At 33.6% G+C, this 12,391-nt stretch overlaps 1 protein-coding gene and 1 long non-coding RNA gene across 11 annotated transcripts in view; one reads left to right on the plus strand and one right to left on the minus strand.

Annotated features, from left to right (window-relative positions):
- LOC132123809 (sickle tail protein homolog) overlaps positions 1-12,391 on the minus strand; it is a 164,566-nt gene that overhangs the window by 88,159 nt on the left and 64,016 nt on the right. The gene's annotated exons all lie outside the window — the stretch shown is intronic.
- On the plus strand, positions 1,328-3,385 carry LOC132123812 (uncharacterized). Its single transcript, XR_009426688.1, has 4 exons — positions 1,328-1,538; positions 2,870-2,939; positions 3,061-3,158; positions 3,306-3,385. It is a non-coding gene; the product is annotated as an uncharacterized LOC132123812 (long non-coding RNA).

The following is a 12,391-nucleotide window of genomic DNA, read 5'->3' on the forward strand; positions in this document are numbered from 1 at the left end:
ATGCAGCGCTCTGCTTGCATTGTGTCAAACCATGCACGCAGCAGCCGCTTGCTTTAGTTAAAAATAACAGTTCTGTGACTGTTGATGCTTTAATAACAAATATTTATCGGAAACGTGTATGCTGGGATTTCATAAATTTCATAGAGAAAAGAAGTAATGTAACTAGTAACGTAACTAATTGATTACTTTTGAAATAAAGTAATCAGAACAGTAACGTGATTACTTTTAAAAGGAGTAATCAGTAATCAGTAATTTGATTACATTTTCAGAGTAACTTGCCCAACACTGTTCGGCAATATCCCTCATCACGAAGTCCATACTTGACAATAACACTGGCAATTTTATTTATATGGCACCATTAATTACAACACACACTGTAAAAAATTTCTGTAAAGTTACAGCGTATTAACAGCGTAAATATACAGTACTGAACTGTTTTGTAAAATTACGGTGTCTTACCGTAAATGCACACGTGATCGGTGGGAGAGGGGGAACCAAACGGTAGCTGACGCATAGAGGAGCATGGTTTCAGTCAAAGTTTTGTGGATTTCATCTCAAGTTGACGCTCATTTACAGGTAAGCAGATCAAAGTCTGAATAAATGTTTATCTAAAATTGTAGCGTTTTTTTTATGTGGGCACAATATTTTAATTTACCTTTGACAAATCTTGCCAAGACGGTGAACTAGCATAATTTACAAATTTCTCCTGAAAGTTAAGTGTATGTGTGTGTTTGTGAAGGAGAGATTCTTGCAGCTAATTGCATCGTTTTTTTTTCCTGGTGTAAAATCCTGTAAATGTTAAACTTGTAAAGAGTTAAATATAAAATACTTGCGTTCGCTGATTATTTCATTGAATATGAGTTTAATATATTCGGCAACAGTAGAAGATGAGCACGTGATCGGTGGGGGAGGGGAGCAACGGTTAGAGAGTCTGATACCAGAGAAAAGCATCATCAGTCTCAGTGAATATAACATAGTAAACGGATTTTATCTCAAATTTAATCTCGATTACAGATAGCAGATAACGAGAATCTGAAGTAAGTGTGTTTGCTTGATTTTCTGAAACACTTATTTGCACAATTATATTTACATTTTGCATTGGCGCCAACCCAGTGTGGTTTAAAATGGAGGGTTTGCTTTATTTGCATTCTTGTTGCTAAGTTATCAGAACAGTAACGTGATTACTTTTAAAAGGAGTAATCAGTAATCAGTAATTTGATTACATTTTCAGAGTAACTTGCCCAACACTGTTCGGCAATATACCTCATCACGAAGTCCATACTTGACAATAACACTGGCAATTTTATTTATATGGCACCATTAATTACAACACACACTGTAAAAAATTTCTGTAAATTTACAGCGTATTAACAGCGTAAATATACAGTACTGAACTGTTTTGTAAAATTACGGTGTCTTACCGTAAATGCACACGTGATCGGTGGGAGAGGGGGAACCAAACGGTAGCTGACGCATAGAGGAGCATGGTTTCAGTCAAAGTTTTATGGATTTCATCTCAAGTTGACGCTCATTTACAGGTAAGCAGATCAAAGTCTGAATAAATGTTTATCTAAAATTGTAGCGTTTTTTTAATGTGGGCACAATATTTTAATTTACCTTTGACAAATCTTGCCAAGACGGTGAACTAGCATAATTTACAAATTTCTCCTGAAAGTTAAGTGTATGTGTGTGTTTGTGAAGGAGAGATTCTTGCAGCTAATTGCATCGTTTTTTTTTCCTGGTGTAAAATCCTGTAAATGTTAAACTTGTAAAGAGTTAAATATAAAATACTTGCGTTCGCTGATTATTTCATTGAATATGAGTTTAATATATTCGGCAACAGTAGAAGATGAGCACGTGATCGGTGGGGGAGGGGAGCAACGGTTAGAGAGTCTGATACCAGAGAAAAGCATCATCAGTCTCAGTGAATATAACATAGTAAACGGATTTTATCTCAAATTTAATCTCGATTACAGATAGCAGATAACGAGAATCTGAAGTAAGTGTGTTTGCTTGATTTTCTTAAACACTTATTTGCACAATTATATTTACATTTTGCATTGGCGCCAACCCAGTGTGGTTTAAAATGGAGGGTTTGCTTTATTTGCATTCTTGTTGCTAAGTTAGGTGTGTTTAAAGTTGGTAACTTATATATTAACCTTATATACGTTATAGGGAAATCGAAAATAGGCCTGTAAACTTTATTTTACTTAGGAAGCATAAACTCACCGCCTTTTGCATAGGCACTTGACTTGATCGATGGATGGAGTAACGTAACGTTATGGTGAGAGACGTTTGTTTTTTTGGAGTGACAGATTAGTTTTAGTGGAATATTTGCGTGAATTTCAATTTAAGTCGTATCTAAATCAATTTAGAGTGTAATCTAAATATATTCTAACTTATTGTTTATTAAGTGGGCTTTGTATGTGAGCACATTTTAATCACAGATTTTGCACTGGATTTATCGGCACAAATCTCTATATCACAGAGCAAACGTTACTTCATTCACTTAAGTTACATTCTAACTTGTTCCTCAGCCTCAAATACAGTTTTTTGTGTGTGTGTGTGTGTGAGAGAGAGAGAGAGAGTGTGTGTATGTGTGTGTGTGTGTGAGAGAGAGAGAGGAAGAGGAGAGAGCAGTAGACAGAATATTTTTTAGTGTTTTGAATGAAAAGTTGAAGGATTTCTCAGGCTGAGAACATATATATGGTACACCTGCTTGTCAAGATTCTAACGTTAATGTCCCACTTCCAGGAACATGAAGACGGACTGGTTTCACATTCAGATGTAAGTATTTAATTTTCTTCTTTCCACTTCACTACATTATATTATGTAATATTCTTATTTGTGTATTGTGTGTACTCTACAGGTTGCAGCATCTGCATCTGATATTGAGAAGACACTCAATCTACCTGCCAATCCTCATCTGATTTTGCTGGGTTAGTGTGTCATTACACATGATGAAGAGACATTTACTGATGTTTAAGATATAAAATTGTAACATTGCTGTTGTGCACGATTGTTAAAATTGCTTTTTTTCTTTTTTTTGTGAGTGTCCAGTCAACACTTTTGACTGCAGTTGCAACAGTGTTTGCTGTGTACTACATCTTCAACCTGCAGTATCAAGAGGCGGCTTGTTGCACGTAAGAAAGGTAAGTGTTTTCCTTTTTGCGTATGTTTTTAACACTCTCTTAGAATCTATTGTAACACTTTATAATAAGTATACAGTAGTAAAGTAATAAATTATTTGCAAACTAGTTACCTCAACCTTTCTCCTGTGTTCTCCTTGTGTTCTTCCATTTGAGTTTTTTCAGTATATCATCATCTGAAACACTGCCAAATGTGGTTTTATTCGCATGCCAGGCACGGATAAAATAGGAGAAAGGCATGTAGATCCACATTAAATCCAAACAAATCAGAATATATATATAGATAGTTTGCAAATGATTTATAAGTGCTTTATTACTTTATACTTATTATAAAGTTTTACCAAATTAATCTAAATTCTAAACCAAATTAATTAATCAGATTTTTGAAAAATTATTATTATACACTTCGGTTATGTGTAATGCAACTTTCCTTAGACGATTCTATGGAATAAACCCAGAAAGAGGCTCAAAGACCTGCAGAGGCAAGGTAGTCTCCAAGAAGACGGGGAAGGTGGTGAATAAGAAATCTACTACAGTCAATCCAAAGGTTGCCTCTCTACTAAGAAATCTAATGGACTTCAAATGGGATTTCATCTAGGCAAGTGAAGTTACACATACATTTTCATTAAAAACAGTTCTTAATACAACTTATTTCACCGTTAAAACACATAAAATATTTCTTACATTTAAACTTGTTTAACAAAAAAAAAATCAACATTTAAAAGTAGTCAGTCGAAAAAGACTGATGTGACTCATTTTGGTTACTAACGTCGCGTCCCTGTCATTTGCATTGCATAAAATAAAATAATTTACAGCAAGAAAACGGTTTTATAGATAAAATATCCACAAACCTATATTTGCCCAAAAATAAAAAGCAAGTGGTCAGCGGCACTGAGAACTACTCTGAAGAGGAAACAGTCCGCACTCATTACAACCCCTATGTTGTTGCGACTGTCACGTCCCGGGTGCTGGGTTACACAAAAACTTTATTTTTTTTTTTTGAGTACATGCACACTATTAAAGCAACTGATGCAAGCTGTTAATCAGTTAAGTTGGTCCACTAATGTTGCTCAAATGCACCGTTACCTCTCCATCCTCTAACACCCCACCTTATTCCGGGACCTAGCAATTTACAAATTAAGTACTTGTCATACTAGTAGTGTGGAAACAATGGTTGTTATTTTAGTCTAAGAGTAAAAATGAAATTTAAAAGGTAAAAATAACGATGCCGACTAATTATCAGCATCACCACAGTTGATTACAATGACCAATTGCGACAGGCCTATTTACAATAAATCTTGAACTGATAAGAAGAAATTATACAATTAGCAATTAAAAAGAGAAAAGAAGCATTTTCCACTTATATGAATAATAAAAAATTGTATGCGAGTGCTCTACACAGAAAAAAATGTAATAAGATTTACTTTGCGAAAAAGTAAAGAATTTGCACAAATATATTTTAAGTAAATTTGACTGCTCTAATATAAAGTACAACTCACCTGTCATTCTCAGGTTAAATCTACTTAATATTTAACTTAACACTCATGAAGAAATTAAGTAAATATGTTTTTTTTGTTTTGTTTTGTTTGAATTTTTTCAAATTAAATCTTAATGGTTAAAATACATTTTAGAAATCAAATAGCATGTCCAATTAACTGAAATCCTGAAACTGATTCAGTTTAACAATTTATCAGTAATTTATTTTTAGGAAATACGTTTTTTTCTCGAATTCCATTTTTATTCAAACATGGAAGAACAATTGTGTAATTATTCCTTAAACATAATTTTTAATGATTATTATTATTATTATTTTTATTACTACAATTCTTATTTGTATTATTATATTACTTTGAAAATGACACATTCTACTGTACAAAAGTGATATATTTCCGTCACAATCACATCACATTAGACCAAACCTTTATTTTGAAGGGTTGATGTGAAGACGCTTGATTTTTATTTATTTATTTTTATTTTTTGTGTGTAATTGGGATAGAGCTGCAACTAATGATTATCTTTTCTGTAGACTAATCTAGTGATTATTTTTTTGATTAGTCGTCTACTTTAACGATTATTATTGATTTATTCTTTTTTTCTAGTGTTCTTTTTTTTAATTAGTTAAGTAATCCTTTGGATAACTTTACAAAAAATTATAAGTACAACTTCTAACATAATATTTCAACTTTTATTAATTAATACACTAATCCACATCGCGATTTCAGTTAGTGTACAACACTATTTTATTGTATTCATCAAAAATGTGACAAATTCTGTGACAATCCACATTATTTGCCAAATTCCATTTTCATGACCAGATTCCGTGATTGCCTCCATGTTTTTCACATCGTGGAAATCGTAGGGTCCTAAGTTTCTGAAATCTTTGTGTAGTATTATATATATATATGTTTTTTGTCATGTTCTTTTGAAATTCTGCTGATGTTATTTTAACTTAAAAAGGATTTTTCTCAATGTTTCTGTTTCTGACTACACCCCTCCCTGGCTACACTTGCATCAGAGTTGGTGAAAGTTTTATGTTTTTGAAACGTTCTTGGACTGTTCTACAAATCCTTGCCAGGTTTTGACTTTTATTACACCAAAATAAGATTCTTGTTCAGAAGTTGTTTGCCATTTCTTAAAGGCTGTTTTTAGAGGAACGTACACTCCAAGCCCATGCCCATGCATTGTCATACGTAGCACACAGCTACACCTTAAATGGCTGCTTGTTTTGTGTTTTATATGGTGAACTTAAATTAGTTTAAATATGTCTACAGACTTTAGCAGGGTTCATTTTGCACATTGTCTGTTTTGTAATGCTATGGTTAATTTTCTTTTCTCTTCATCTCATCTTTCTCTAACACATACAAAGACTGATTCTTCCATTTTAGATTGCTTTTTTTTTTGAGAAAGCATTTGAATTATTGGTTGGGCACTTAAATAAATAGTGTGCTATAAGAAATACCCCCTTTGGTCTTCTCTTTTCTGTGTATTTGCTGCCACTTTTCTGTATAAATGAAATGCCAGTTTGTGAATTTGTTAAAATACAGATATTTTAAATAAAGTTAATGATTGGCAAAAATGCCAGTTCTACGGTTTAAAAAAAAAAACTAGAATACAGTAATGATACTGTAAAATTATGGTACACTGCTGGAAACCCAGCTGCCAGTATATTACTGTTAATTTACAAAAAAAGCCGTAATTCAGAAAACTGTAAAATTACGGTACACTGCTGGAAACCCTGCTTCCAGTATATTACCGTTAATTTACAGAAAAGCTGTAATTCAGAAAACTGTAAAATTACAGTACACTGCTGGAAACCCTGCTGCCAGTATATTACCGTTAATTTACAAAAAAGCCGTAATTCAGAAAACGGTAATAAAACTGTAAAATTACGGTACACTGCTGGAGACCCTGCTGCCAGTATATTACCGTTAATTTACAGGACAATTTTTTACAGTGCATGGTTGTCCAATGTGCTTTACAGCAACAGAAAAATAAAAACACAAAAAAAGATTTCATTAAAAAATGAGACAAATGAAAATAAGATAGCAATACAATCCTCATATAGCCTTAGACTTTCTAATATAATAAAACTCTTTCTTCTCTATAGCCTTTGTGAGAGCTCTGTTGACTTTCTGCCATATTTGCTACTCATGTCAGCATGTGCATGGGCTAGGTTTATGTATGTGTAACAGCTCAAGCTAATTGTTTTTTTTTGTTTATTTTTAATAATTTGTAAAAGGTTGATTGCATTTTAATACAATTTTGTTCCCCACTATACAAATAAGCGACTTAAAAACAGCAATGTTAAATATGGCATGGTTATTTAAAAATCCTGTCACTCAAAAATATTAAATTATATATTGAGATTATCACTGTTTATATGCCAGTAAACAGTTACAGATGCAATTTTTTATAAAATCCTGGATCTTCAGAAAAGCTTGTATTTGTAAAGTAATATAGTCTCTTGGGGGTTGAATAATTTTGATTGAATCTGGATTTATTTAGGCAAAATAGTATAGAATATCTGGCATTTATCAGTTATCAGCCATAACATGAAAATAATTATCAGCTGATGGATCTTGGTCACTTTAACTTGCATTATAAATAATGATGCAACAGATGAACTTTCACAGGAACTCCACCATTGTGTTACTTTAAATAACTTGCTCTGGAGTCACAGCTGGGAGCTAAAGACTGAATTCTCATCCAGGAATAGTCACAATGGAAGGAAGGAACAATTTTAGCCCATTCCTGCTACAGCAGATCCAGTGGAAACAAAGATAAAATAATTTGTTACGAGTCAAGGAAACTGGCAAGATGGTCCAGTCTTTCTCTAGCATAGTCTGAAAATCATTTTGCATTGAACAACTTTTCTTAGAAATGCTGCAACTCACCAAAATAAACTAGTTTACATTGAAAACTAAAATTAAACTGAAAAAAAGCACACAATTCAAATGAAAATATTATATATAAAAGTAATATATAAATAATTGTAAATCTATTAGAAAAATAGAACAATACTAATACACTGAATTTTAGTATTTGTAACAATTAGACTCCATTTAAAACAGAAAGACATTATAGTGATAGGGAATGAATAGGTGTCTGGACTGAAAAGAGGTTGAACCACAGAATAGGTTTGTCCAAACTGATTGCTTTTGAAGAAACAAGAATCGTGTCACATTATACTGTTCAGAAAAAACACATGAGGCACAAAGGAAAGTTAGCAGTCTTTAACCAGGTAAACACTGGGAATCACCACAACAGGAGCTTGAGCAACACACGTAGAACACTACTAGACCCGACAAAACACAAACTGAATGACAGGATAACGAGGGACAGACAGGTGCAGGGAATCAACTAATAATCAAACTAAACAAGGACAGGAAACAGACCAAATAGACTAAACAGGAAATTAAATGCGTGACAAAACGGGAAAAATCCTGACAAATATATAGGCAACAGGTTATTAAAGTACTAGTTCATTCAGAATTTTATTTATTTATTTATTATTTGGGATAAACTTCCCTTTCAACACCCTTTTCTTTGTTCTACAGAGTGGAGTCATGAGCATTTTCCCCCTACTGGGATCAACATCTTCGAAAGGTTTATCAACCATTCAGGAAAACTCCCAAAGGTCTCTATCTAATAAATGAGAATTTAAACAAAGTTGCCCACGTTTTTTTTTATTGATTTCTGCTAAGGAGAGTTATCTCTGATAGACACCTTAGGGACACTTGGACATACTCATATAGAGGAACTTAACAGAATCTGTGTCCACATATATGTTAGTATGTCAACCACAAAGTGCAAAGTTCTGCAGCAACAACAACCCTGTACCCCTCAGTGCATAACGTCTGCAGTCTGCTAGCCTTGGGGCATGAATTCAGCTCAGAGGGAGATAAACAGTAACAACAACAAAACCAGGTGTGTTAAATGGAGGTTTTCTTTTTTCCTGACCCATATCACCCAAGACACTTTGTGACATCTAAACCGTGTAGAGCTACACCAAGAATCAACACAAACTAACTCAAATGTCAATATACGTGTGCAAACACACTAAACTGGTTGGTTCTTGCCTAGTTAGTAACCTAATTCAAAGTTTGTCTAAGGTGGGAATTTTTCTCTCAATATTGTATTGCTCCCAGTTTCTGAGATCAAAGCAACGTGTCATAATTCAAATTTTTAGAATACAAACTTGCTCGGTTGCTTTACGATTTGGTGCCAGATAACTGAAAAATTACTATGTTTACAATGTCCTAGGGTTCCATACTTTTTTCTTCTGTGGAACACAAAACAACATGCTTTGAAGAATGTAAATGCTGTTCTTTTTCATGCAAATAAAGCATAAGCAGACATTCTGACAAACATGTTCTACAAAATAAAGAAAGTCATGCAGTCAGTAATCTAATTCAAAGTTTGTCTAAGGTGGGCATTGTTGAAAGGGTCTCTCTTCCTTTTTCTTCCAGATTTAAAAGATCTCAGGTTTTGGTTACTGGTGACTATGTCCTGTAAGCCATTTTAACAGCCACAGTGGTGATTAAGCAGGCTATGAGCTCAGTGGAAAGGATTCTGGGAAATTCTAAGGAAAAGTATCTAAGTGCTGCTCCCTCTCCCTGAATGCTTTAGGAGACAAGAATATCTTACAATGCAGAATGATAAACTGTTCCTTTCATTCTCCACCTCCCCTCTTCGATCCTTTCTGCCAAACGGTGAACAATTACCAGATTCCATTTGCCATTAAGTTAAGGCACTTTTCATTAGCTGAGCTAGTCGGTGACCTGTGGATCAACTTCTGCCCACATTAATTTAGTTTTTTTACAAACAGAGTACTCCATCTGCAGTGTTGGGAAAGTTACTTTGGAAATGTAATAGGTTACAGATTACAAGTTACCCTGTTTAAAATGTAATAGTAGTGTAACTTTTTCAATTACTTTATTAAAGTAATGTAACTAATTACTTTTGAGTACTTTTTGATTACTTTTCTAAATTTGTGAAAATAAAAGAATAATAAATAAAAGCATATACATCAACTTAAATACAGTTATCTAATAAGCATGTGACGTATTCTGTGTAATAAACTCCTGAAACATTGGTGTTTTTTTTAAACTGCTGTCTCTTTGTATATGATGATAGTTTTCTCAAAATAAGTAAAATGCACATGAAGTGACACAGAGCAGTTCTAGAAATTATGTTTATGTGCTCGTGTACTCCTATATTGAGGCGGCAGAGGTTGAAAACACTGCGAGCTTCAGTAGGCCTCTGTGTAGTAAATGAAACCATGTCTTTGCCATTAATTTACAGGAGGGGCGGATTGGAAAAAAAATTCCGACTGGAAAATTCAAACTCATACAAACAAATTCATGGACAAAACTATTTTTTGTATGGACCTGACATAAAAAAGGTTTAAATCTTTAATTTGGGGACATGCAAAATAATTAAAAGTTCTCTCCTGAACTGCACCTTCACTTCCATTTTTCTCTTCAGTCTCTTTATTTTGCCCTGTTATCCATCTCTCTTATGACTTTAATACTCAAGATTGAACAAAACTATACTTTACAATACAATATTCTACAATACTACAATGTTTATAGAAAAATCCTAATACTGTACACGAGTCATGTTTTTCCCTTACAAAAAATTACCATGCTTTTATTAGCCTATATAAAAGTAAACATTTTTTTTTTTTTTTTTTGCAAATGGATTTGTTTTTATTTTTAAATAAATACATTTGTAAAATAATTTTACATTTTTGGTTATCACAGTTAAACAATAGTAACCATTTTCTCTGGATTTATAGTTAAAATGTTAATTTTCGTAAGGGTTGTGCTGTTGTCTGTCATAGCTCCCCCTAAACCTATTAAAAAAAAAAATTTCAGCTAAATTACTACTGTAACATTACAACTGATAATAATGATATCCTTTTATATAGTTTTTTGAGTGATGACTGATGAGCAACGTGCTGCTGCTTGATTAAATAAATAAAAAAACAAAGACAAAAAAGCATCTTTACAGATGAAACTGACCTAAAACCCTGAACAGTAGTTCTGCTTCTCTGCTCCAGCAGTGCACTCTATTCTCTCTCTCTCTCTCTCGCATTGATTACTGATCTCGCATTGATTGATTACGCATTGAGTCTGATCCAAACCGTTTGGCGGAGGCGCGGAGAGCGCGCGAGTCATGACTAACAATTCACGACTTATTAGAGATTTAATTATCAAATGGCGGATTCGCAAATGATCGCTTTAGTACATTCGGCAGGCAATTATACAATAATGATATTAAATAATGGGGCAAAATCGGCTGCCAGGCCACCGGGAATTGTCCCGGTTCTCCCGGTGTCCAGTCCTTGCCTGATTTCCACAGACACGCAGAATGTGCAAGTCATATATTGCATTTTTGGGGCTTTATATTCACAGACACTAGTCGATGTCATGTTTTGATTCAAGTGTACTGACCTACTTTTGATTTAGTCATCCAAAATGTGGCATATTCCGTCCGCGTTAGGCATTCCGTTTTTATGACTGGATTCTACGAACCAGACTGTATTTCCGCATCCCGGAAATTATTAGGGCTGTATGTCTCAGAATAGTCAGTGCAATTTGGGAAAGAAATCAGTTAAATCTGTACGTGGATGTGTGTAAATATTCAAATGTAATCCCCTTTGTAATCGTAAAAAATTTCATAAATAACTGTAATTTAATTACTCATTTTTTCTTAGTAACTGTAACTAATTACAGTTACAATAATTTTGTAATTAAATTACATAACGCCTTTACATGTAACTAGTTACTCCCCAACACTGTCCATCTGTCTGAAGAAATAATAGTCTGCTGGTCCAAGATTAATGGAGTGGCTCCCAAGCACAAAAATACCTATTTTAAAAGAGTAAATTAGTTAATAAATCTGGGACGATCAAATAGTGTCCATGTCCCTCCATGTCTGCTTTCTGTCTTTAAACAAAAATAAAAATAAAAAACTTTTAAATATAAGCCATTTACTTTGTTGCCTGACAGTTTAGGGCCAGTTCATCCCAAAAGGAAAATCTTTTATAAAATATTCACCCTCATGCGGTTCCAAACCTGTATGATATTGTTTCTTTAGTGGAGCACAAAGCAAGATGTTTTGAACATGCTTTTTTTTTTTCATGCAAAGAAAGCATAAGCAGACATTTTGGTAAACATCTCCTTTTATGTTCCACAGAATAAAGAAAATCATACAGATTTGGAACGACATGAAGGTGAGAACATGAACAGAATTGTTATTATTAATTGAATTATCCCTTTAAAAAAATCCAAACTGTCTCTGTTGTCTCTGGTTCTTCAGGAACTTGCTGGCAAAGTAAGTTCTGCTAGAATGTCTTCAGTTTGGGCAGTTCTGGATTAAGATTGCCTCACTTTTTATTTAGAGAGGATTAAGGGTTAATGAGCAGTGCTCATCAATCTAATCCCTCTCATGATTCTCTTTATAGTGCTTCCACTGGCTTCAGTCTCCATTACTATGATTTAGACCCTGCTGTTGATTACAAGAACTCATCCCTGTCTGACACTTTTACCAAAAATCATGGAATTATTCTATTTTGATCATGAAAGGAAGTTCATTCCAAAATCAAAATTCTGTCATTATTTATTCACTCTCATTTCCATGACTCAAGCTCCATGACTTTCTGTCTTCCAATGAGCACAAAATATGTTTTATACAATTAAAAAAAAAACATAAACTAAAGTTCAAAAGTTTGGATT

This window comes from Carassius carassius, chromosome 42 (genome assembly GCF_963082965.1).
Source record: "Carassius carassius chromosome 42, fCarCar2.1, whole genome shotgun sequence".
In the NCBI taxonomy this organism is placed as follows: Eukaryota; Metazoa; Chordata; class Actinopteri; order Cypriniformes; family Cyprinidae; genus Carassius; species Carassius carassius.